At 39.3% G+C, this 27,665-nt stretch overlaps 1 long non-coding RNA gene across 2 annotated transcripts; it reads left to right on the top strand.

Moving 5' to 3' along the window:
- On the top strand, positions 1-27,665 carry LOC110365282 (uncharacterized). 2 transcript variants are annotated; one of them, XR_010473254.1, is made up of 5 exons: positions 1-139; positions 486-600; positions 13,430-13,537; positions 18,504-18,606; positions 22,419-27,665. It is a non-coding gene; the product is annotated as an uncharacterized LOC110365282 (long non-coding RNA). The 2 variants fall into 2 exon arrangements; XR_010473256.1 differs by lacking the exon at positions 22,419-27,665 and adding an exon at positions 20,122-20,255.

Raw genomic sequence — 27,665 nt, 5'->3', positions numbered from 1 at the left:
GACATGTGGAGATCTGGCTCTGTGAAAGTGAGGAGGGCATGTGCTGCTCCTGACACCCTGCAAGGTAGAAACAGTCACATCCTGGAAACACAACTCCTGAGGCTGTGATCTCATGGCAGAACCACATCCTCCCTGAAAGGTAGGGGAATCCTGGTAAAATGAAGAGCGGAACATTTCCTTTACGCTGTCCTTTCTGTTGGCTTCTTGTTCACATCAGCATGTGGAGACCCAGCCTCAGGGAGACATAGAAGTGCAAATTGACCCCAGAGGGACCAGTGTTCGTTCCTTTGGGGACTTACCGGCACAAAAGCCAGTTCCCAGCAGGGTAGTGGGAATAGCTGTGCAGAACTAGGCAGAGGGTCCTTTGGGTTGCCAGAGTAATCCTTTGTGGACAACAGAGCCGCTTTAAAGAATGGAGAAAATTGCTTGGTGCAGAGAGGGAAATGTATGATTTGTGACGCGTACTTCTCTGGTGCTTTCTGCAGGTCCATTCTGAGGTTGCTCATACTAACTGTAGGAATGTGGAGTTTGCTATGGATGAAGTTGTGTGTGGTAATGAACCTCTGGAGGCCAATTTTCTTTTAGATGCATGAACTGTAGGTAAGCCATTTTAAATTCCTATTATGGGATGTGGGGGCCATTAGCAACCCAGTTAAGTAAAGCAAAGTTCCCTCATTTCTGAAATGCCCATTCTGAAATAACTGTGATTGCGGAGCATGCAAACTTAGTGGGATCCTGGGAGTGCATTAAATGCTTAACTTACAGTTGATTTGGTCATTTAGCAGAGTGACAGTAGGCTTGGTTGTTTTCTTTTTAATTTTATATGTTTCCTTTTCACATAAATGGCCAGCAAAAAATACTTCTGATAAGAAAGTGAGCATCATACACTCAATCATGCTGACTTTCAGCTTCTTGGTTAAAAAAAAAAAAAAAAAGAAAAAAAGACATTTGCTGACATCTTGCATTGCCATATGACTGTTTTCAATGTTTTCCATGACTTTTTTCCTGGACCTCGTTTGTTTTTAAGTGATGTATTTCCTAGCCAGGAATTTTAGCTGTGCTCTCCATCCAGTCAAGCGATGCAGTGTGAGATTCCGTCAGAGCGGCTTGAGCTTTCAGAGAGCTTCTTGGCTGATGTGCAGTTTAGGCACATATGGAGAAGATATCAGCTGGAGAGATTGTACAGGCCTTCAAATTTTTTTTCACTCAAGACCTGTTTGAAAACTGCCATCAATTTTGTTTTTAAATGTCTTTATGGAAATGGTCTAAATCCTCTACATGTTGATTCAGTTTGCTTTCCGAGACCACAGCAGATCATTTACTGGTTAGTTACACTCTCTCAAATTGTGAAACCCGTAAAGAGGCAGTAAGACCTGGAAATCTAATTATTTGTTGCTTACAGCTTCCAAGGGTGAAACCTTGCTCTCAGGTCCTTACCACATACTGTTGATTTTAATTTTATATATATATATATATGCATATATATATATATATATATATTTTTTTTTTTTTTTTTGTCGAGAACCTACGTGGCTTGATTTGGACAATTTTATCAGGGGGTTATAGAATTGTTTATTTTGGAAAAGACCTTTAAGATCATCAAGTCCAACCATTACCTAGTACTGTCAAGTCCAGAGCTAAACCATGTCCCTGTGCACCACATCTACGTGCCTTTTAAATACCTCCGGGGATGGTGACTCAACCACTTCCCTGGGCAAACTGTTCCAATGCCTGACAACCCTTTCCATGAAGATGCTGTCAAGTGCTTCTTTGTGTCAAGAAGATATGAAGGAACTCCTCCTGTCTTGCAGCAACATCCTGCTGCACACTAGGACTGGGCACCCAAGACATGAAAGTGGTAGAATTTGCTGGTTGGTGGATATTTTTGCTCAGCATTTCAGTCACTCTCCCATGCTGGAAGAGCACCTTCTGGAGCATGGTCATATTGCACATAGGCACAGCAGTGATTTGCATTGTGGGACCTAAGTAGACAGAGGAAATTGTGTATTTTTCATGACGATGGTCATATCTTTTAACTCAGCAATTAGCCCCTACCAAGATGAAGTATAGATTCCTATCAGGCAAAAGATGTCATACCATGCATTTAATAATATATCTTTGGGAAATACTCTGATGTCAGCAGGAAACATACCGGCAAAACATTTATATAACTTGCTCTCATCAAACAGTTAACACAAGGTTATAAAGTCATCCTCCAATTAATTTCACACTTTACTACCAGTTACTGCATAAATATAAGATAGACAGTGATGAGATCTGGGCAGGAAAATTCTTCCAGATAATTGATTTTCTGGATATGCACAAGCAAATGGCTCAGATACTGTTAGTGTTTTGTCCAGGGAGTCAACACTGTTTTTGTAAAGAGTTCTCACAGGTTTGATCCAGCATAATTCAATTAGCAGGTATCTTGCAATTTGAAATTAAACTATCTAGAATCCATCTAATTGGAAGAATTACTGAGTGTTCTGATAAAGAATCTGATCTTCTTTCTCCTAATAAAGCTTTATTATCCCAGTGTTGTGGTTTAACCCAACAGGCAGCTAAACACCACACACAGCTGCTTTGTCACTTCCCATCCCTGCTGAGGGATGAGGGAGAGAATTGGAAAAAAAGTTAAAACTTGTGGGTTAAGATAGAGACAGAAAGGGAAATATAATAATAATAATAATAATGATGATAATAATAGATTATTATTATGACAAAAGAATGTATAAAACAAGTGATGCACAATGCAATTGCTCACCACACACTGACTGATACCTAGCCAGTTCCCCAGCAGCAGCCCCCAGGCTGACTTTCTCCCTAGTTTATATGTGGAACAAGACATCATATGATGTGGAATATGCCTTTGTTCAGTTTGGGTCAGTTGTCCCTGCTGTGTCCCTTCCCAGCTTTTTGTGCACCCCCAGTCCTCCACTGCTGACAGTGCATTACAAGAAGCTGAAAAGTCCTTGACTTAGTGTAAGCACTGCTTGGCAACAACAAAAACATCAGTATGTTATCAACATTATTCTCATAGTAAATCCAAAAACATAGCACTATACCAGCTACTAGGAATAAATTTAACTCTGTCCCAGGAAACCCTCTGAAACCAGGACAGCCAGCCAGCAAATATTTTTATTATCCATAAAAAGAAAGTATCCCGATGCAAAATAATAATTTCCTAAGCATGGTGGATGATGATGATAGCACAGATATTAAGTAGGAGTCTGAAGCTCTCTTTTAAACTATCTGAAATCACTCAGATAGATTTTTACATTGAGCCAGGGAGAATTTAAAAAACAATGTAAGAAGCTTGTTAAACTTGCCATGTATTTTACATCCACTTGGGGAACACTTTAATTCCAGTCCAAAAATGCTGAAAACACCTCACCCAGCAGTATGACTATTACCTGTTCCTTCTATTAAAATATCCAGTCCCAGTATTAATTTATCAGCAGAACAAGATGTATAAAGATTTATGGATGAAATTCCTCCCTTGCAAGGAGCCAGAGCTAGCTCTAGGCACTACTTAAATATTGCTTTACCTTTGCTTCGCAAAATTCAGTGACTTTCAAATGGTGAATAGGGTTCTGATTCACCTTCTCCATATGGAAGATTTTCATGGTGGGTGAAAGAAAAGGGACATCTGTCTTTGACATTGTTTTCCAGCTTAATGCATGCAAATCCAATCACCAGAAAGAAGGTTTAATCAAGAGAGAATTAAAACTAAGAAGAAATTGCCCACTCAATAAATTCAAAACCTATAACTGCCAACTGTTCAGGAAATATAAAATCAGGATTTCTCTTTTACTTTTCCTCTAGACTCATAGTCATTGACTGCCTGGAGATGGAAATATTCACCCATTGCTGTTTAAAGTTAAATGAATACCTGTTGATAATAAGAATGACAAGAGCATGCTTAATCCTTACTGAGACTTCAGAAGCATGCCTCTGATCATTTACATGGTTTCTATCTCTGGAGGCAGCTGATTAAAGAACAGCATAAAGACAGAGAAAAGTGATGGAAGACTCCAGCAAAGTGATCAGGCAAATAATACATGTTCTTCTTATTATGTATAAATATATTTGTATACATAATCCTTATTTTACCCTTTACATCTGAACTCTATTTTCTATTGAGAACAGATTTAAGTCTTTGGTTATTGTAATCAATAGATGTAATTGTGGAGATGCTTCCTTAGATGAGTAGAGAAACTGCATAAGAACCTGGTTTTACACTGTTAATAGTACATAAACACTCCAATAGTACATAAGCACTCCAACACAGGCATCTTTATACTGCCGTAGTGACTTGTGGTCCAGTACCTTATTGACCAGATGTCAGTCAAAAAGGAAGATTGCCTTAGATGTAAAATGGAATAACAGCAATAATTTCTAATATAAGGCACAGTAGAATCAGCGCCTTAGCCAGCTAATTAATTTTAATGTTCTATAAACAAGGCAAACAACAGTTTTAGGAATAGATTTGAAGGGTAATGGTGAGAGAGTTCATCATGTCTTCTCACACATTTTCAGCTTTGAAACCTTATGCTCCTCACAAGTGTGAGAGAAAGCAGGAAGCACTACCTTGAAACAATTTTTTCTTATGTTTCACCTCTTTTGGTTCTTTCATTTGTGACTTGTGTTTGCATATGTTCTTGAGGTATATAGGTGAGTTTCTTGTCTTTATGTTAAAGAATAAATACTCTCCAATTTTTGAAGAAAAGTCTACAGTGAAAAGTAAACAGGAGTCTTTTGCTACTGCAAGACATGAGTAACTTCTCTTCAAGTAAATGGAAGTTATTTATGTGCATGGCCTTGGGATGTTTGCATAAGTAATAGATACACTTCAACACTATTACAGAGAATCCATAACAAAAATCACAGGGTACTATATTAAATATATGCAGGCACTTTAATTTATTGTAATTAGTATTTTCAACTATCTCTTGGAGGCATCTCTGGAAATATTATTGCTGAAGTGAAATGCAATTAAAGGTACAGAATATGAGAAATTAATATTTATATTCATTTGTATTGTGGAAAAACACAATTTGAAAGAACCTTGTTATCAAACAAGCCAAGACTGAAAATGAAGAGGAGGATTGCAGAATGAACAGCTGCACATAATGGTTGAGAGATGAGATCACCAGAGTATCTAGGACTTAATACATGTGGTTTGAATTAGGGGTACATACTTTCTAGGTGCTCAATGTATTTGAAAGAAGATGTCTCAAAAGCATAGAAGAACAGCTCCAAGGAGAGGAATACCTTTATAGATCTTAGACTTCACTGTTCTGTTGCCATAATGTTCTTTCTTTTTTCCTCCTTCTGTAGTATACCAATGTGGAAATCAAACAGCTATGTTTCCATAGGAGTATTGTTTCCATGATGAAAAAATTTAAACGCTCTAGGTGTTAGGGATAACATGAGAATCTGAGCTGGATCTTAATGCAGAGGTGATTACGATAATATTTGTTTACTCACAGATGTTTACTCACAGATGCAATTATTGAAAAAAAACTAAATGGGTGAGTTTTGAAACACAGTGGTTTAGATATTCAATACTATTTATGCACACAGGCTTGTCAGACAACCAAGCCTCTGAAAGACAGTAGAAAAGGAAGCATATCTACTCTCATGTTGAAAAGTATAATATAATTCTATGGCTGTTTAAAATGATGTTTTTTAACTGTATACCTTACTGGAACAAGTACCATTTATAATACTGATATTTTTTAGTCCTCTGTGTGTTTGCACTCAGAAATACAGAGCATGGAGACTTCTTTGAATGCCAGGAAGTATAATTTTACCAGTTGTAAGTTGAATACAAAAGGACAAAATATTATTCTTCTTTGACTGGATTATTTGTTTGGATCAGAAAAAAATAGATTAATGCTAATGTGAGCTTAAAGGTCTAAAAGTAACTAGCTTACCTGCTGCTAACTAAGAGGAACCTTGTTTAATATAATTCCAAAGATTATTCTGACCTTTAGTGTCTGAAGCCTTTTCTGCAGGGAGCCAGCTTGGATGTAGTTGTCCCGCAGCCCTGAAACCTGAGTGTTTTGTGTTTTGGGAAGCAATGCCTGGGGGTGCCAGCCTGCTTGCACATTCAGCAGGACACTTTCATTCAACCTGCCTAAGTGTTTGGTTTGGTGCCTGATTATGCATTGGTATAATGCTCAGGAATCTGGAAAAACTTGTTATGCTGGGTGCAGTGTTGCAGGAAGGCACCAGTATGGGGTTGCAGTGTGCCACATCTGCACTGAGAAGCCTTTCTGGACCTGGAAATCACTAGAGATATAATACAGACGTCCAAACAAGATCTGCAAGATCCACTCAGGATCTCAAAGCCAATATTTTCATTGTTTGAGATAGTTTTGGCCTCTGTTTACATTGCGTAATGGACTATAATGTCAGGGTTGCATGAACTCAAGTGTTTTCCTTGGAATTGGTGAGGATTTCATGAGGCCTATGGATTTCATTTAAATATATACATATCTTTTAGATGTGTTACTGCAGAGAAATTCAGCCCTTGGTGTCTCAGTTTTGCAGCCCCTGAGAAATTCCAGTCTGCCAAGGGTGTTTGTTTAATGGTAGCACAACACTCAGTGTCAACTGGAATTTAAATTATGCCCTAGGAATGCTCACTAGCTGGCCACATACTTCTGTTATGTTCATAACACAAATACAGTCAATTTCAATGAAGGCACAATGTGCCCATGGCAGTCTGCTCTTGTACGCTTAGAGTGAAAAAAAATTTATTTCCATCACAAGAACATGAGAAAGAGCACTATTATATAGCTCTAGCAGTGTTTCCACAGATAATACCACTGTCCTTTCTTCTGTTGTGTTACAAAAATAACTTTTTCTCATTCAGTATTGCTTCTTATGGTATAAGATCTTATAGAAGTCATTACAGTGCATGCTTTCTGTTTGATTCTATAAATCTCCACTGAGAACATGTTAACATTGCTTGAAAAAAAGACAGTGCATTTATTTATTCATTTGGTTTTGCAGAAGGAGATAAGCATCCCTCAACTATTGAAAGTCTGTGAACCAGTTTCAAAAAGAAGCAAAAACCACCTCCCCAGATGAAACAACTGTAATGTACTAGGACATCTTTGATTGTCATGAAATATTTGGTGATCTAGGGAATATTTTGACAGCTTTAACACTGAGCTGATTTTTGTTTTCAATAATATTATTATTATTACATCTCCAAATGAAAAGAAAGTATAGCAGAACATCAAGTGCACAGGAAAAGTGTATGTGCATATATAACCTACCAGACCTTGTGCATCACAGGCCCTGTGAAAGAGAGAGTACGAGACCAACAGGTGAGATGTGCCAACTCTCCTGGTCAGGTCAGTGGTGCAATAAGTCTCAAACTGCTGTTTATTTTTTGAAGAAGTAGTTGCTTAATAGGCCATACTGGGTTGCCAGAGATGCAAAGCCTTCTCTCAGATGAGAAACTAGTTGAACATTTGATTCTTTCCATATTATAGTGGAACAGAGACATGATTACTGGAAACATCAGCTGGACTTGGTCAGAAATGTCTTTTTGCTAAATCTTTGCTCTAACTGTGTGCTCTATTTAGGAAAGGGATTTAATGTCTCTTTTCATTGGTGCCCAGTGACAGGACCAGAGGTAATGGGCACAAACTGGAACACATGGGGCTCCATCTGAACATCAGGAAACACTTTTTTATTGTGAGGGTGACCAAGCACTGGCACAGTTTGCTCAGGGAGATTGTGGAGTCTCCATTCCCTGAGGTATTCATGAACTGTCTGGACATGCTCCTGGGCTCTGCTTGAGCAGGGAGGTTGGATCAAATGCACATCAGAGGTGTCTTCCAACCTCAACCCTTCTGTAACTTTGTGATTCTGTAATTCTCCATTTCTTTCTTTTTGCTGGTCTGTGCTGATCTCACAGGCTATTTGTTTGTGATGTCTGGATAACACTAACTGTATGCTTTTAAAATGATCTAGTGTAAAAGAATCAACACTGTCCCTGGGGTTTGTCGCCCATTTAAGGTTTTTGGTATCTGTTGCAGACCAGAAATAATTTAGGTTGTACTGTTTTAATTTGCTTTGTTCAGTGTCAGAAACCTGGCTAAGGTATACATCAAATAAAGACTTTGTAAAAGAATACCCAGGGAGAGCAGCAATGAGTGTCCATTATAGACCAGTCAACAGTGACTGTTCATCCACGTGTGTAAGGAAGTCTCTCTAATAGACCCTCTATAATTAGAAATCTCTATAATAGGTGGAGATTAGGAACTCAGAGAGGAGAGTGGAGCTGGCTCCATTCAGAAAGTGTGTTTTCTTTCACTTCTTGCTAGGAAGATTGTTTCTGGACTCTAACACCACTAATTTCATGTGGCTGAAAAATATTGTTATGTCAAGACTACTCAGTGCACATAGGAAACAGAGGTACTCTGCATACCTCAGAGGAATGGTGTTGTTTGATTCCCAACGAACAAGACTGTGGGCTGTGAAGAGGTGGTCAAATTCTAAGTAAAATCTATCTGGTTCAGATGCAAAACATCCTTTACATCAGCAATAAAACAAGACAAAGACTCAACTCCTCCTCCTCTTTATCTGTAGTGTGATATAGTTAAAGAATTTAGTTGAGTTTTTTCTTTTTTTTAGAATGGAGTCCACAGCATGTGTGGTTTACACCTCCTTTTATTGTCTGTTGCTAAGGCAAATAGCACAACATATAAATGAATAGCAAGCCACACATTTCAGAAGAAAGGATATATATTTACTTTCTGATCGAAAGAGTAGAAATTTGAAGTAAGAGTCCTGGAACAATTAAAAACAGTGAGATACTACACAGTGACAACAAAGAGTAGAATTGCTGGTACCAAAGAAAAACATCAACTACAGCAACAGCTTGCAATGGAGCGTGCTGAAATGCCTGTCAGCTGTGCTTAAGAAGGCATATGATATCTTTGCTGCCAATGTCATGTTTGTCAGACCCACATACCATTTTAGGGTTCATGAATGCACTGACTGCAGCTCTGGTAGAAACAATTTGTGTTAAGCTGTCACTGAATTTTCACAATGCATTTCTTCTGTTGGTTTGAAGAAACAGACAAGAAAGAACGTAAAGAAAAGGAGAAAGAGAGAGAAAAAAAGAGGGGCAAACAGGAAGTAAGAGAGAGAAGAAGGAAAAAAGCAAGAAAACAAGAAAGAGAGTAAGAAGAAGAAAAAGACAATTCTCCCTCTCATCCACTAAATGAATGAAGGGCTAACAAAAGGGTCATTCAGTTCTGTGCTGTAATACCTTATTTTAGTTCCTGATCTGAAATCCTTTGACGTCAATGAACTTCCATTGATTTTAATATGCTCCAGATCAAGCTTGTCATGTGGATCTCGGACTTACAGTCTGTGAATTAACATGAATCTGTGGACTAGATTTCCGGGACAAACAAATAACTTTAAAAAGTAATTAGACTGGTATTTTAACATTAGCAGTTTACAATACACAGATCCCTAAGCAGATGTGTAGCACAGAGTTTTTGAATGGTGTAGGTGTGGATAACAGTGTGTTTTCTGTTAGGGTTAACAGTATTTAGGTTAATGGAAAACATACTTGTCTTACAAAGTATTTCCACCAGAAATATTGGAGTCTGAACAAAAATATTTTCCAGTTCTGAAAAACATGTGGAGCTGCAGTATTTTGCTTCTTTCACTTTTATGTATCTATCTATATAACTGAGTATATCCATGTCATTATTATATGTCTGTACAGTAGCTCAAAGTAGAGTGTATATATATATAAATGTAGGCATAACTTATACATCTATAATAAATATCTCTAAAGCTCTACTGCCATGCATTATTCCAGAATTATGATTTCTTGATATATGTGCATTTTTGAAAGTTCAAAAATTATTTATCAACAAGCTAGTATAACATTTTTTGCTGTGGTATCAACCAGTCTTTCAGTTCTAATTAACTGCTATATTCAAGTGTTGTACCTCTTTGGACATGTGCAACAGTAATGTGCACCAGTGGTTGGCAATATCCCAGTACCACTGAAATATCATGGCCTCAAGTAAGAAATACTGCTGAAGCTGTTAGATACGGGTGCTTTCAGGACATTGTCTCCCCTTCCCTCAGCTGGCAAATACCCCTAGGGCTCTTCAGTGGTGCCTGTGGGACAGTGGGTCCCATCTTTAGGCTCTAGGACTGGATGAGCAACAGGTTGTACCTATGTAGGAATCTCATGGGAGAGGGGTCCCAGGCGGAGAAGGAAGAGCAGGGACCAGGATGCCCCATGCTGTCTCCATGTGAAGCCCTTAGGACAAACCCTGGGCTGCAGAAACATCTGGTCACCTGGCAGTGGAGGCAGCCGAAGAAAGAACGACTCTTCCCTTATGTACAGCTCCAGGACCTTCCTGACCACTTAGAAAGTTTAATAGTGTCAAGTACTTGGTAGTTGGAAATGGTTCAAATACCATCACCTGTTGGTAACATAAACTTGACTGAAGTAGTTGTTGTAGCAGAGAAATCAGATTAGTACACTAAAATAATTGGTATGAACAGAAACTGCTAAGGAGTCTTGGAAGCACTATATGGCACCCAAATGAAAATGGAAGATCTGAAAATTCTGTACAGATCCCCAGCTGTCCTGATTTTGTTATAAACAGGACCAGTTTCTCTTTTAGTGAATTTTCCTTTCAGCTAAGTTCTTCTAAATACACTTTTCTGAAGTTGGCTACCTATTTTGGTAGACACAGCAACGGAATGCAAGGTTGTTGATAAGCATGCCCATCCCATAATTGAGAGGGGTGTATTTGCAAGGAGGAGTGAACTGAATAGGTGACTAAAATTGACCAACTAGGTATTCCACCACATCCATGTCATACATCATATGAAAGTGAGAGATCACGAGGGTCTCGCTCTCTTTTCGACTATGGCCGACATCTGGAGAGGACCCTGCCTGCCTTCCCTGCGACCTGAGGCCTAGTGACAGACCCTGCATCCCTGAATCCAATTCTGGTTTTCTGCAGAGTCCAACCCAAGGCTTCTGGGTGCCTGCCCTGCAGCTGCCGGAGCAACTGGCACTGAGCTGTGCCGACAATTTCAAGATTGGTTTTGTATATTTTGTATTATTTTCTCTATTTTATTAGTAGGATTAGTAAAGCATTTTAAACTTCTTTCCAACTTGCAACTCTGTCTCTCTTTTCCTCCTATCACCTCTCCTTTTTGTAAAGGGGGACTAGGCGGGGAGGGCATTAACAGAAAGCAACTGCCACGGTTTATTGTCATCCTACATTAAACAGTGACACCAACAAAAAGGCTTGAATGCTTGTAAAGGAACCAGCATACATTTTGTTTAGTTCTTTCTGTTCACTTGTTGTTTTTCTTTCTATTTCAGCTTGTTCACGTGATCTTTTCTTAGAATGAATTCACAATTTGTTATTAAACTATTATTTTCAATTAAGACACACTGTCCCTCAAAATGATGAATTTAAATATTAGAATAAAATCTTAACTGAGAATTTTTCTTTTACACACTTTATCCATCTGTTGGTTTTGCTTTAGGGGAGAATTTTCTGATTCAGCAAAGTCATTAAAATATTTTTAAAATCCCACTACCACTCACTGAGAGTTTATATATATAGTACTATTTTATTTAAACTGTGGGGGATGCCTGTGTTTGTGTGCCTATAAAGAGGATAAAGAAGTTTTTGTTAGCCTACTAGGACTAGTTTTATATGTATGATATTCTGTATATTTAAACGTGGAGATACCATTTACTAAATTTGTCTGATCAGTGTTCCAAATACTGCCATTTCATGTGGCCATATCATATGATATTGCAATCTCTAAATTGTACACACTTGAAAATTTTGCCAAAGTATACAATTTAGTACACAGAAATTAATGGTTGTGGAAAAATATATGTAGTAGTTAGCATATTCCGTGACATTTCTATGGATTTCATGTTTGAATATGTTGGCAGAAGCAATTAGAGGGAGACCAAAATGACACCTATTGAGTAGAAATGAATTCAAAAGTATTCAAAAGTCTCTGTGTTATTATTACACATTGTTTATGAAACTCAACAAAATTTGCAATACAGCACATTGAAAAGGAGACTGGAAAAGCTTTGGGAGCAAGACAATAGGTTATTGATTCTGTTTAAGGACAAGCAGTGTAAATCAGGTTTCCAGCTTCATGAAACAGCTGGAGTAGGCACAGGGATCCATTTGTGATTTTCTTTTTGAGGTTGTCTCCCAGGAGCAGAAAAAAGGAGAAATTTATGTGAATTGTACTGTCTCTGACGATGTTGTGTTTGTGCTGTTGAAGACTAATAATTTCAATGAGTTCAGAGAAGTTTCACTAGGCAGGACAGAGCTGTACTCACTGTCCATGGAAAGGTGATGCAGCTTCTTCTTTTGGTGTCCTGTCCCTCCCTGCTCATTTGGTCACTGCATCCCTGTCACCTCACTCCAGTTCAGGAGAGGTGCTCTGTAGCCCTCTCTTTGCATCAATAAACTTACAGAAAAACCAGCAACCCCCTCCTCCTCCTTCCTCAAGCAAAACAGAGCTTTTAATGGGTCAACCCTGTTCACCCAAGTGACAGACAAGATCCAAAGACATTGCAAGAGGAACAGGGCTGTGTAAGGGGAGATCAGGGCTGGGACCTCACTGAGCTAGGAGATCACGAGGACCTTGTGTTTTCCACTCTCCTTCCCCATCTTCCCAGTTCAAATTCGCATGTTGGTCTTAGCAGAGGCCAGGCAAATTGCAAACTAAAGGTTTAAAACTTAACATGTTCAGAAGTGTTTATTTTCCTAAGCTATCAGTCTCTTTTCCTTACTTGTCACTGGATCAGATGTGGATTTTATGCTCCTCAAAGCTCCTCTGTGTGCAGAAAATGTGCATACCCATGTAATATTAAATTAGTCCCATTACAAGTGTGAACCAAAATACAGGAATACAGTTTTAGCCCTGTGTTTGGAGGCAATAGTGCTCTATCTACTTCAGAATAGAAATAGGACTTCTCTATACATTAGACATTGTTATTTCTTTTTTTCCTATTCATTGCTACACTCTGGTCACAAAAACACACTGAAAGGCTGGAGGCCACTAAGACTCAGTCACAAGACCACATTCTTCTTTCTTTGTATGTATGCAGTTTCTGGTGTATAATTAAAACAAATGATTATATTTTATTCAAGCAGAAGCTAAATCATGTAGCAGTGTAACACTGACCTATCAGAAAAAAAAAGTTGTGTTCTGAGGTTGTAAGGGGATAAGAGGTTGGTGTGTTTAAAACAAAGACTCATTTCATCATAGCATGCTCTTGCAAAAGTGCCAGTAACCACAATTGAAAACGCCTTGCTTGGATGATGTAGTAACACTGATCTGATCGTGTTGTTCTGATATTTTCTCCCTACAGATGTCAATACAGCCTTCTGTTTTCTGTGGCTTTTCTTCAGGACAGCTTGACTCCTTGCTAAGCTCTATGGACCAGTGACTCCATCATTGCTGTGATCACCTTCTAAAGGTATTTATGGCTTGAGTCAGTACCCGTTTTGAGACACTCTTGACTGCACCAGTGTCTAGCTGCTGGACTCAGGAATGGAATAGAATCCTGTTGTTTTCATTACCGTTTATAAACTTTTTCTTAATTTGCAAACCCAGAGAAACCTAACCCATGCTCAAAGAAGATTAGATAATAGGATCATATATATCTATATTTAAAAAACCCTGTATATATGTTTGTGAATAAAAATAATAAATCTATACATAAATATGTATGAGGTACAAGATATACTGCACTGGAATAATTTTAGCCCTAGTCCAAACTCCATTAAAGACAATAAACTGCGCTTCTCTAATAAAGAAGAAAATACAGAACAAGACAGAAGACTGAGTAAAATTACTGTCCTGTTGCTGACTAACTACTAAAGCAAGTCATTCTGCTCTATATATTGCATAGACTATGATTAAACTTCATTCTACTTCACTCTACACAGTTTCCAAGATATTGTGCAATGGAAATGGCATGTGAAGACAACATTTGGATACTTTCTGTCTGGAAGGAAGTGTATGATATGTTCACTAATGAGTGAAAGAAAAAAGTCTCAGACTCAAACCTGATTCCAGTCTCATACCAATTTTGCAGCTATTATACAAAGAAGGACTCTAAACCCAGCTTAAGCTGAGCTGAGGAGGCTGTTCTAGGTGTTGGATGCCTCTCACAGACCAGAAAGGTTTGATCTGAAGTAAACAAACTTAAACAACTTAACTTCCATGGGCTTTGTGTAAGGTTCTAAATAGGAAGCCTGTAATCTGTCTTAACTGAAACACACATGGTGGCCACTGCAGACTGCAGTTATCATGGAAGTTTCAATGTATATGCACTGTAGAACAGAGGGAGAGAGTAGCAAGAAGACAAAAAAGCACAAAGCTGAGGTGCAGGTTTCGTTTAGCAGCAAAATTTCTTCATAAAACACTGAGGACTCCTGTGTAATGTACCTCACTTACGTGGGATATGTTCAGCCTATCTACATCTAGTTTATCAGTAGTGTGTCTGTATATATAATTTCATCACATACTTTAGGCTATTGTGTTGTATGCTTAGATACCTGCAGAGAAAATTTCACATAAATTGTAAATGCTTCCTTGCTGCTATCACTTTGCTAGAAAGTTTTGCATTTCATTTTCTATAATGCCACTAGCAAATGATCACTCAAGCTGCCTAAAAACTGCTAAGAAATAAGTGAACGGGGAAATGAGAGGGACCAAGTGTGATGTGGTGTGGCAAGAAGGCATTAGGGAAACACCTGGCTTGTACAAGGGGCTTCTGTTTTAAACAGATTTTATGTGATAGAGTGGGGAGAGAGGAACAATTTTACACAACAAGATGAGAAAATGATGGAGCTTTATCTGGTTATGAAGGAGGAAAGAACACAGAAGACTAAAGCATCGGCAGTATCTAAATATGAAAATCTGATTTTGAAAAACTAAAGAAAATGTGGGTTTTATTTTTTATTCCAAACTGTATGAAACAGACCTGTTTTCTTCTTTCTTTGATCTTATTCTAAAGGCTGAGGGCTGCCTTTAAAATTTGAATCAGATACGTTTATAACCTTTCAACCATGAAAATAAGCATTTCACATTAAATGAAAAAATGTGCTATAAAAACCATTTTCTGTGAAAACTTTTTATCCAACCTATTTGGATTTGTTGTCTTCAAAATAAGATCAAAACTAGAAGCCAAACTAAAAGGAGGAATTGTTGACTGTGACAGAAAAGTCAGTAGAGGGATAAATTTGGAAAGACAGGTGAAATTTTGTACAGCAAGACAATATTACTAGAAACTGTGGTGTTACTTGGATATAGGTGAAGTCTGAGTTTGTGTTCGTGACTATGAATACAATGCCGGTGGCCCAAAATGTTTGCTTTTTATAGTCTAAGAGAGACAACAATAAAAATATCTTGCTTTTTCATACTGGAGAAACAATAGGAAATTAAGTCAGGACCAAATGGTTCCTTAAACAGCAGTTGCAGAGTGACCACCCACTTCCGTGAGATCAGGCTTTGGCTTATGACGCTGCACTTCAGCACATAGAATTTAAAGTAATGCTGAGACATAAAGGAAGAGATGTAGGAAACAAGCGCACAGATATGGCACTGGGCCAAATTAGAAGGAGCAGGGTGTGAACGACAGAACCAAAAGAGGCAAAGCATGGCCACAGGACCTGTGATCTCTGCTAACATCTACTTCTAGTGAGTTATATGTAGAGACTTATAATGAGGAACTTAAAGGAAACAAGTGCCCGCTTCTATTGCATATTGCTCACTCAGTGATGGCTGGCTGCTTTGGGACCCTGTGAAGCTTTTATTTGTTTTGCAGTCCATGAGATTTCATACTGTTTTGTGCAATGTTTTGATTTTAATTATGGTTATACAAAACATCTACATAAAGCATCAGCTACTTTCAGTTCAAAATCTGTAAGAAAAGATGAGTAAGGAGAGAAAAGGAACTCCAGGGAGCACAGACTGCATCTAGAAAAACACTTAAAGAGTTAAAACTAGGGAAATTTCATAATCCATCTCAAAAACACCAGGTTTCTGAGGAAGTACTCTTTTTCCATATAGAGTTGACTGGTGGCCTGATGCGTTTGTCAGTCTTTTGCCTATAAACAGAAGATGAGATCAAGGTGGTTTGATACACTCCAGCTCTCTCTGTAGTTCTAATCACTTTAATTGCTATATTTAGATGCCAGCCCCTGTAGGTGTCCCTCCAAAGGTGTAATATATGCATTCTGAGCTTTGCTGTAGTTTTTCCATCATCAGGTAGTGATTTTGGCCCAGAAGTTTCTCAGCTGATAGTCTGTGCTAGAAGAGATGACAAGGTCAGTCAAGTAGTCAAGAGATATTAAAATCAGGATGATAATTTTCAATCAAACTGTACTGCCCAAATATCTTTGAGATAGTCGAAACTTCATAGATTTTCAGCAATAATCACTACATGAATGTTTCACATGAAAGAATTCTGAACATTTAAAGGAGAGCTGACCTAGCATGAAATGGTTGCAAAACTGTAGATTATGAAGTCAACTGGTAGCAATGTAATTTTTAAAATGACAGAAGATACTTAAGGTATTTTGCCATAGATGAAAATAGAATCAAAGTAGAACAGCGACCTTTACCCAGAAGTGAGAGACAGTCTCTTAAAGTAGGATTAAAAACTCTATTTGACTTCTATTGCCTGCCATTTTAGTGACACAAAATTTTAAAACTAAATAATGATTCCTAATAGGAAAGTAGATATGCTGTAAAGAAATTATTTTCAAATTCCCTAAATCTGAATACCTACATACCATGCTTGGAAAGTCAGATTAAATATCCCATATAAATTATCATTATTCAAAAGCAGTCATGATTTAAAACATAATGTGAATATCTTCTAAACTCAGAACATCAATAACTCCCCAAGTAAAAGTGTGACTGGTAAGACCTTATCATTGCACTTGATACTTCAAATTGATTTTCACCTCTCAAAATCTGGGTAAAAGTCTTCCAGTAGTTATGACAACTTTCAAAATTTCCTGCAGTTTCAAAATGTATCATAATTCAACTAAAATTCACTGTTAACATTTTTCTTCAGGCACTTTAGGCAATCATTGCTCTTCCTGTCTTCGGTCCTTCTGAGCTCAAGACCTTCCTCTGCTTTCTAAGATGGTGTACTTCCTCTCTACTGTTATTTTATTGTATTTCGGTTTGGTTTACGTTGTATTTTAGCTTCAAAGTTAAAAAAGGTAGTTGGAGAAGAAGGCTTTATGTGCAAGCAATAATTATTTTACTGTCATTCTCACCATCTCAACCTAACAACTATTACTATTGGCTTATCAGGAGCAGCTGGAGTGTCAAGAATGTTGCAGTTCAGCACTAATGAAGAAGGGTAGTCTGTGCTTATGCCACTCTGCTGAAATTAGTAGGCTTTCAGGGTTGCTGAGATAAAGTTCAGGACCCAGATAATTTTAATTCCCATGTCAGACATCTGGAACAAACCAGTGACTGTCAATTCTTGTACACAGATGATAATAAAAATCCTATTTTTCTTATTTGTGTTTTACAAACACTAAGGAATGAGGTTTTATCCCATCACTGATACTAAATAAAGGTTTAAAGAAGGAAAATGTACTGAGATTTCTTCCAATACTCAGAAAGATACTGACAATTTGGCATTCTTATGTAGTCAGAAAACAGCCTTTCTAGAATTATGAGACACCAGAGAGATTTCATCTAAGTTAAAAATTGAGTCAGTGATATCAGCTCAGCTCAGGAGTGAAGAGTCGGTTCTAAGCAGGTGCCTGATACTGATTAAGAATTATTCTGTATCTGGGCTTTTATCTGATTCAGCTTCATGTGTGGGAGGCTTACAACAGCTTGTGGAAAAGGAGGGAGAGATAACCGCATGTTCACCAGTCTCCAATACAGCAGCGTGTACTCCTTATGCAGTACCTGCTGCTGCTGTGCGCTGCAGGGCATCTGTCTGATTACTATCTGATCACATTCAACCTGGAGAAGAGGAGACTGAGGGGAGACCTCATGGCAGCTACAGCTTCCTCATGGGGGGAGGAGAAGGGGCAGGCGCTGAGCTCTTCTCTCTGGTGACCAATGACAGAACTGAGGCAATGGCAGGAAGATGTGCCAGGGGAGGTTTAGGTTGGACATTAGGAAAAGGTTCTTCCCCTGGAGGGTGGTGGAGCACTGTAACAGGCTCCCCAGGGAGGTGTCACAGCCCCAAGGCTGACAGTGTTCAAGAAGAGACTGGACACCACCCTCAGACACATGGTGTGAACTGTGGGGTTGTCATATGCAGGGACAGGAGTTGGACTTGATTATTCTTGTGGGTCAATGGAAAAGTTGGGGAACGATTTATTTGGGTAGTACCTGCTATTAGGCATCAGTAATGCAATAGTTTGTTCCCTTTCTAAGGGATTTTTTTTCCTTTCCAGATGGTCAAAGCCCTGATGGCCCAAACTGCATCCAGACATATGGCACAAGGCATCCATAATGTTGTTAGCACAACTGGCACATGTGTTAAAAGCCTTATTTTGGGTAAGAACTATGATCAGAGAAGAAGATGAGGAAGGATCAAAAGGCCATTTCACTGTATTTTGGTTTGAGATCATTTTACTTTCTTTAGTGCAACTGGGACAAATTCAGATAGAGTGCCTCACCAAAGGAATTGCACATGTTTTTATTGGGTCTGAACTTGGCCTAATTGGCACCGGGCATTTTTTTTGGCACTATCCTTCGAAAGCATGTCTGGAAATCTAATTGCAGTAGCAGAACATCAGAGCTCCCAAAACTGAAATAGCAACTTTCAAGGCAATAATACAATGTTAACCCAAAGTCTCATGTTTATCACAGAATCACAGAATCACAGAATCGACTGGGTTGGAAAAGACCTCAGAGATCATCGAGTCCAACCCTTGGTCCAACTCTAGTCCGTTTACTAGATCATGGCACTAAGTGCCAAGTCCAATCTCAGTTTAAAAACCTCTAGGGACGGCGAGCCCACTACCTCCCTGGGCAGGCCATTCCAATGCCTGACCACTCTCTCTGTAAAGAATTTCTTTCTAATATCCAGCCTAAATTTCCCCTGGCAGAGTTTAAGCCCATGCCCCCTTGTCCTATTGCTAACTGCCTGGGAGAAGAGACCAATCCCCACCTGGCTATAACTTCCCTTCAGGTAGTTATAGAGAGTGATGAGGTCACCTCTAAGCCTCCTCTTCTCTAGACTAAACAAGCCCAGCTCCCTCAGCCTCTCCTCATAGGTCTTATGTTCAAGTCCCTTCACCAGTCGTGTTGCTCTTCTCTGGACCCGCTCCAGCACTTCAATGTCTTTCCTGAACTGAGGGGCCCAGAACTGAACACAATACTCCAGGTGTGGCCTCACCAATGCAGAGTACAGGGGAAGGATCACTTCCCTTGTCCTGCTGACCACGCTGTTTTTGATACAGGACAGGATACCGTTGGCCTTCTTGGCCACCTGGGCGCACTGTTGGCTCATGTTGAGCTTCCTGTCAATTAGTACCCCCAGGTCCCTTTCTGTCTGACTGCTCTCCAGCCACTCTGCGCCCAGCCTGTAGCGCTGCAGGGGGTTGTTGTGACCAAAGTGCAGCACCCGGCATTTGGCCTTATTGAACTTCATCCCATTGGAATCAGCCCATTTTTCCAGTCTATCCAGATCCCTCTGCAGAGCCCTCCTGCCTTCCAGCAGGTCAACACTCCCTCCCAACTTGGTGTCATCACCAAATTTGCTGATGATGGTCTCAATACAGTTCATCTATGAAGATGGAATGGCTTTAGCTACAAGGATGCATTTAACATTCTTGCAAAATGTTTCAAAAAAGAATGGACCCCCAAAAGGTCAGTGTCTCACCTGGATAAACTAATCTCACACTGTCAACACCTTTGATTTCTCCAGAGATGATTCTTCAGAGGAGGTGAATCGTACCCGGAATGACACAGGCTAGAAAATGGGGACTAGATATCTAACACAAAAGTAGGTGTCTAGATACATTGTGGGATTTATACTGAGTTCCTCAAAATCCTTTTTTCTTGTAGGAGATACTGAAAATCCAACTGGATACAGTCCTTGGCCACCTGCTCTGGCTGATCCTGCTTGAGCATGGGTTTTGGACTACATGATCTTAAGAGATGCCTTCCAGCCTCAGGGTTCTCCGATTTTGTGATACGAGGCTTTTACTATGTACTATAATAGTGATGAACTTCAGCCCAGAGATGTAACAAAAGGCCAATGACTCCCCATCACAGGATTAACGAGTGGAAGTGTTTTCAGTTGATTCTCCGATGGAAGTAAATTTTGGAGAAAAAACAGCAGTTTAATTTAGTCAGCATTTCAGTACTTGGGAAACTAGCTGGATTCTTGGTAATCAGGTATTTCTACATTAAGCAGGTAGCATGCGAAGAGGTGCTAACACTCTTCCAGTATGTTCCAGCTCTGTTCTGAACAGACAGACCCCTCTAGGATGTGATCAGCCTTCTGTCTGCTTAGGCAGCAGCTCTGATGGTAGTTGGAGATGACAAATGTCTGCCTCGGGAAAGGGCCAAAAACTGCAACTGGACCATTAAAAAGCTGTCTGGGACTAAAAGCATTCAGGGTAATTTCTAGGCCCTGATGGAGCAAGTGACAAAGTTCCCATGAGGTTCAGTGGATCTGTGATGTCCTTCTCAGCCATCATCAAGCCATTTGTAATGTGTTATAACAATAACTTGAAGCTGCAGACAGAGACACTCAGTATCACAGAAGAGGTCATAATGTCTTCTGACCGAAGAATGACATTATGGGCCAGAAGAGGCTTTGTGAGGAAAAATAGCAACTGTATTAAATAGGGACTTTCCCTTCTCTGCAGAGGGCAGCTGGCGTGTAGCTTGACTAAATTACCCTGGAAATGGGAAAGTACCGGTTTCCTGTTCCAGTCCCCTACAAATGCAAAACTGGCTTTCTTTGATTTTTGAATAATATAAACAATTAAGTGATAGATAATGCTTTGTATCCTAGGCTTTCTCCTCTTGCCCTGACTTTTCATTTGGGCAGTCACAAAGTCTCTCTGTTTTGACATGAACAGATTGCTTCTTTCTCTGTTCCTGTCTCTTTTGGTCTACATTAAAAATGTGTCTTCCTGAAAATAGAAGCCTTTGCTTGCACATTGGCTGTGCTCTCTATATTTTGAATTGCTCATCCTTTAGCTCTTATTGGGGCTGTTGGAGATGAAATCAACAAATCACAGTATTTCCAGTCATTTTTCTTGCATAACTAATCTGAGAATAGTTCTTTCCAAACATCTTGTCTGGAACCTGCTACTGGATTATTTCCTCTCCCTCTATCACCTTGATAAACAAATTACAAAAAGGGTAGGAACAGAAGGGTCCCACAGCAAAATTAGCTTAAAAATTAAATGTAACACTCTCTGCTGACAGACTGTACAGAGATGCACCATATGTGCAGAAATTCCTATGACACATGCTTTTTAGATAGAAACAAGAACTCTTAGAAGAGTGCTCGCGTAATTGTCAGGACCAATTACGTGAAACGTGCTGAATTTCATTCCCTGCATAAAAACTAAAACTGACAAGTGTTTTTTCCTGTGTTACACGTGTGTGTTATCTCCATTCAGAATTTGAAATAGATGCTGCTATTCTTCAACAGTACCTGATAATTTAGCACATATTGTCTCATCTAATCCTTTTTAGTCACCAGTTTCCAAATTGCATAAAAGAATAATTGATGAGGGCACTGACAGGAGTCTGTGTTATAATAGATGGAGTCAGGGAGGATAATAAAGACTGTATCTATGGAAAAAAAAGGGCCATTCTGGGCAAAATTGCCAAACTTGACTCATTCTATGCACAAAAGTTTGGAAAAGATACGAAAATTCAAGTATGGAAAACAAAGAGAGGAAATGACTCTGCAGGACAGTAGCCAGTGAATTAGTTAGTTCTTTGGAGGACTGAAACACAAAGCAGCTTTAGTTATGTGACTTGGAGGAGACTGAGGCTTAATTTTCGGATGTAACTACCTAAACACATCAGTTGAACTACAGTTCTTTTGTTTGTTTGGTTGGTTGTTTTTTTTTTTCTGTTTTTTTTTTGTTTTTTTTTTCCCCTGCTTTTCTAGATATCTAGAAAGCCTTGGTTATTTGATTAATTACTATATAAGTACTATGAAAATATATGTTCTGATCAATATTCTGTTGTTTGCTTTCATGTTCAGCTTTATATGTTAATGCACTGAATAAAGGTGTTTGTTGTTGTTGTTGTTGTTGTTGTTGTTGTTGTTGTTGTTGATGTTGTTGTTATTGTTTTGTGTGGTTGTTTTATTTTGGTTTATTTTTTTTTAGGACTTGAAAGACAGTGACAGTAGCCTGACCATTAATGGAATGGAAAACAAAACAAGAAAACCAAGATTATTCTGGGACTTGCATATGATCTCAAACTGAAATTCAGAGAGGAAAAGTTAGCTTGAAGATTAGGTCCCTGGAAACAACAAAGAAGGAAACAGAGGCCTTGTAAAGGCCACAACATTGTCTGACCCAGGTTAAAACTCCATGTCTGTCACGGAGATAAATTCATGTGTATGATGGCAGAAGGCATGCCTAGAATCTTGGTTTGGATGTCTTGGGGTAGAAGCTGAGGGAGTAGAATGGAATCCCAGGTGAGGCTTTAGCTGATAAAGTGTAAAAGAAGCCAAGAGAGAGCAGCCAGGTCCTTGATTCATACATGGCCATGGTTTACTTAGAATATTTTTCTGGTGTGGGTTGCTCTGGTTGCTACTCTCTGCATCCGCTGGTTTCCTAGAGCTGCAAAGTTGGGTTAGATTGCTCATGAAACTGTTCAACATAATTTGGGTCCAGAGATAATAGCCCTTTCTTCCTCTCTGCTACTAGAAATTTCAAAGTCTTGAAAATGTACTTTTATTTATGCTCTACTCTGGGTAAAGGTTGTGTATGCGTAAATACATGTGTGTACACAGCTGTTTCTTCCAGAAGAAGCTATCCCATTAGCAGTGGGTGCCTACAATCCTGAATAAGTGGTGGCTTTGTTTTGGAAATCTTGGACTGTTTTTGGTTGGACATGAAAGAGAGGAGCCAGTAAAAGCCTTCTGGATTGCAAAGTCATTGTTTGAGTGTCCGGCTCTCTGAGTGGACTGCAAAGAATAGTCAAGTACCCAGGTGTCCTGTAGTTCACCTCAGGGAAATTTAGGTGTTTCCATTGGCAAACCAAAAACTGAGCATGGTGGGAGTAGATCTGCTTAGACAAGAGACACACAGCAGTTGTGTCTTCAGTCCTCTGTCCTCACCTCATCCCAGGAGATGGGCATGTATTGCTGGTCAGTCCAGATGCAAAGCCCAAAGCCACCCTTAGGGTGCAAGTCTCGATCTGCTGGTGGAAAGAAATCAGCAGAACAATTCCCTTCAAATGTGTGGTTGTGGAGTCAGCAATGCTTGCAGCTTGCTACTTTTAAGAGAGATGCCTCATGGCCTGGTGGTTTGGGAGGTGGGGGGAGACCAGGTGTGCACCCAGCCTGACTGTGGATTTGCCCAAGTCAACCTGTGGAGTAGAAGGGAGCAAAAGAACTACTGACCCCTGGGGAGCAAGAAATCTTCTTCTGTGGGAAGCGGGGAATGATGATGGATAGCGGCAGTGCCAGTGACTTTTAAACGAAGACATTCCTGGAGAAAATACAGTGCCCCTCCCTGCTCAACACAGAAACTGCTGGGGATGATGTTTTTCTGTCACAGGATGGGAGTAACCCCCTTGGAAGTCAATTGAATGTTTTAGCAGAAAAATAAGGCCCAAGGCTATTATGTGTTTGATAAACCTTGCACAAGAGAGAGCAGGAGGAGAGACCTGTTGGCTTAAGAATTCCAGCACAGGATGGGAATAAATTCCATTGACCTCTGGGAGAGTAACTCCCATCCTGACGCAGGAGAACTCATTTTCAGGAAAAACCCACATGCTTTATTGAAGTGCTACACTGATGCCCAATGTCTTTCTAGAACAATGAAGCACTTAATGGTGACTTACTTAACAGTTACTCTCTCACATGGGCTCTCTTGTATGAATTTATATTTACACTCAGTTAAGTGCAGGGAGTGATTCTAAGTTGCATGTAATGATACAATTCTGCATGTCTTTTTTCCCTTGACCGCATATAGGATGAGCTGTATGGAATGACAGGATGTTTGGAGAGAAAGAGTTTTGGACAAAAGCCCTACTACTTTTGTTTGCAAGGGGGAGATATTTCATTCACTTGGGGGCACAGAAACATGTGCTGCCTTTTTTTTTATTTTTTTAGGCTCTGCTTTATATTTGCTTGTATTGTAGTTTCAGATTGTTCTGTTCGGTTTTTGTCTTTATTTCGTATGATTTTTAGTTAATTATAAATAAGAGGACAAATATCTGCCTATCCCTCAGAAGGTCTGCTGTATTTTCCAAAACAAAGAAACAGGCTGAGTCAGAGGATGTTTTCATTTGTGCAAAACAGGGTTTATTGATGCCACAGGTAATTATTAATTAAGTGTTTCCAGAGCAAAATATGGAACAAACCTCTAGTGTTGGGATTGGCACATAGAAAAGTATGAATGTGAGTTTACAAAAATACAGAGAAAGTTCAGACATATTCTGGACCAAGAACAAGTTAGAATCTAAAAATATGTGGTAAAAATTGAGTGGACTAAATATGATTATCCATAAATATAGGAATATTTATCATCTAATCTGGCAGCATATCAGTCAGGGGATGTAAACTGGGTTCCACAAAAATGTGTAGCAATCCAAGGATTTTTTCAGGGTAATTGAAAAGGAAAAATGGGTTGTGTACAAACCACATACATTGAAAAAAGATATATATACAATTTTTATAAGACATATGGCTATTGAAACCCTTAATACTAGGATGAACTTCTTTCAACAAGGTCTTTACCGCTTCATTCAACTGGGGATATTTGAGTGGCACAAATTTTATAAATTTATAATTATATAAGCTTGTCAGGTGCTGTATAAGCACCAGAAGCAAGCAGTAGTACTTAGCAAATGGGAACTCTAACTGTCAATGTCAATTTAACTTTCCTTTAGCTCTTGAAAATTTTGCTAACAGGCTGCTGATTAATGTGATGTGCATTTAATTATAAGTGACTATTTCTAATCCTTGCAACAACTAATGTTAACTACAGTAGTGTTGACAAGGAGGGTGATTAATAAGCAGAGTGTGGTAGTTTGGGTGAGCTTGGCATCAGGCTGTGGTAGTTGAAACCTGAATTTTATTCTGCTCTGTGAAGCTTTTAGTCTCAGGCTTGGTTGGCCATTGGCTTATTACCTAAAATAAAATTGCCAGCTGTTAGGTGGCAGCTTTACTGGCAGTGGCAGACTGATATCAGGAGATGAGCAGGAAGGCAGCTCCTTTGGTCTCCTTTGCCTGGGTCTGTCCTGGGAGTAGAGGAGGACCATCTCCTTGTTGCTGGAGTGGTTTCCACAGCAAAGGTCCTCCTAACTTCACTTATACCAGGCTAGCAGTTGCTGAGCCCATCAGAAGTGACAGAAAACACCTGAATCTTCCTGTGAATCTTGTTCATGCGGGAATAATTTGATCCTTCATTATAAGAGGTACAGTTCTGAAGGGCACTTCTGTTCCTCTCAAACACCTGTCTTTCCTGGGCAAAATCCACAGGGGAATACAGCCTCAGGATGAATTCAGAACAGCATGCTATTCTCATGATGACTGTAATTTTCCAATACAGTAGCTGCTGACCCAATTAATTTTGGGAAAGTTGTGGATCAGTTAGAAGTGGGAGAGAATATGTGGAAGTGCAACCTCCTTGTCATTTTTTCCAGGCTGTGTCCATCTGCAAGTGACTAAATGCCTACTTACGTAGGTATTGAATAAACAAGGAGGTGGATCCATTTTCATTTTGCTGTGTTGTAGCTCCCAGTTCTCCTCTGATTTCCCAGGCCAAGACAAAACCTACCCCTAAGTCAGTGGCGAGTGCCACTAGGTGTCCTCCGACTTCCTCCCAGCAGCCTGATCTGCAGCATATATACATCATCCCAGCCAGACCCTTCAGTCTAATGATGATGATTCACCACAGTTAAGGATCTGGTTCATCTTTTTTGAATTATTTCTTGCTTCTCACATTTTCAGTTCATTTTAATTGAGTTTTCCCTGAGGTCACCAGCTCTGTGTTGGCTTCCTGCTATTCTCATTAACATTGCGTTTGCCCAGGCTGAGAAATTCAGCTCTCACACATATTCAGTTCAAGCTCAGTATAGGAGTTTGCTATTTGAGTTAAGGAACCTGCTTAATAAAACCTCCTGTTACCTGAATGGTAATAGGACTCTTTCCTCCTTCTTTATCTTCCTGTTCTCTTTTAATTGGCATGTCACATGTATTCAGCATAGGTCACAAATATAATACTTCTTGGACAGAGTTCACGTGACAGCACAGCAACTATTGAAATCGGTGCGCTGTTATTTCCAGCTGGTGAACATATATATCGAGGATGACTTTTTCTTATCTGTCCTTGTGGAGTTTCTGACAGTGCTCAGTCTCCTTGGAGGCAGGATACTATTTCAATATGATCCAATTCGACATTGCTGTGTTTCCAAGGTGCTTACAGTGCTATGCTGGTGATCCCATGTGAGAACAGCAGTTTCTTATGACCCTGTTTAACACTTTGCTGTCATTCATACTCAGTTATGTCACCTCATCAGCTTTAGACCACTGCCATAAGGGCACTTCGTGACTGGAAGGAAAGGCTATTCTACTGCTTCTGCCACTGATGCATTGAACAAAATCCTCCACTGTTCTTTATATCCACATTTCATAATTGAGAAGAAAAGATGAAATGATTAGCCTGGCACCTGCTGAGTTGCAACAGAAGGGCAGGTGGAATGGTTAAGTGGTGTATCTGTAACACGTTCAGCTAGAGCAGAGAGGAGTGGTGTAAAGTAATAGTTCTGCCATGAGTGAATCATAGTTCTGTATAGCATTAACTCAGGGATCTGAGCAAAGAAAATAGAGAACAATTATTTCATTGATTTGTGTGGCCACAACATAACTGCTTCCAGTTTGTGATTTCCTACCCTAATTAGTTTCATTCAAAATGTACCAAAACCCGAAGATTTCATCTTTGAGGCAGACATAGATATACACTGTTTAGCCGTTCCTCCATGGGTGTGAACTGTTCTACATTTCATGGATCTGGCACTGTCTATCTGATCTATAGCTGCAAGACAGCTAAATTAATCCAGTCTAATCACCATGATAAAGCAATATTTTTGTAAAACTTAACTCTGAACAGTATGAGATGAAACAGATGTAAATAAACCTGCATTTTTATAGATCATATCTGTCTTTCTAACTGATACCAATAAAGAAAATCTGATTAAGTTCTTGGTAAAGGGTCACAATATTTGAACAAACTCTGCTGGAAGCATAAAGTTGTCCATTATTCAATGTATATCCACTATAGTGAAATACAACCCTAGAGAAAAACATGTATATGAAACATAGAAGTAATGTGGCAACAACATATGAGGTTCCTCACAGCTGATTAATTAATTAATTAAATATTATCTGTTTGTCAAGA

The sequence above is a fragment of the Columba livia genome, chromosome 1 (assembly GCF_036013475.1).
Source record: "Columba livia isolate bColLiv1 breed racing homer chromosome 1, bColLiv1.pat.W.v2, whole genome shotgun sequence".
In the NCBI taxonomy this organism is placed as follows: Eukaryota; Metazoa; Chordata; class Aves; order Columbiformes; family Columbidae; genus Columba; species Columba livia.
The sequence above is the reverse complement of the archived record's forward strand: the minus strand, read 5'-3'. Positions and strand labels throughout refer to the sequence as shown.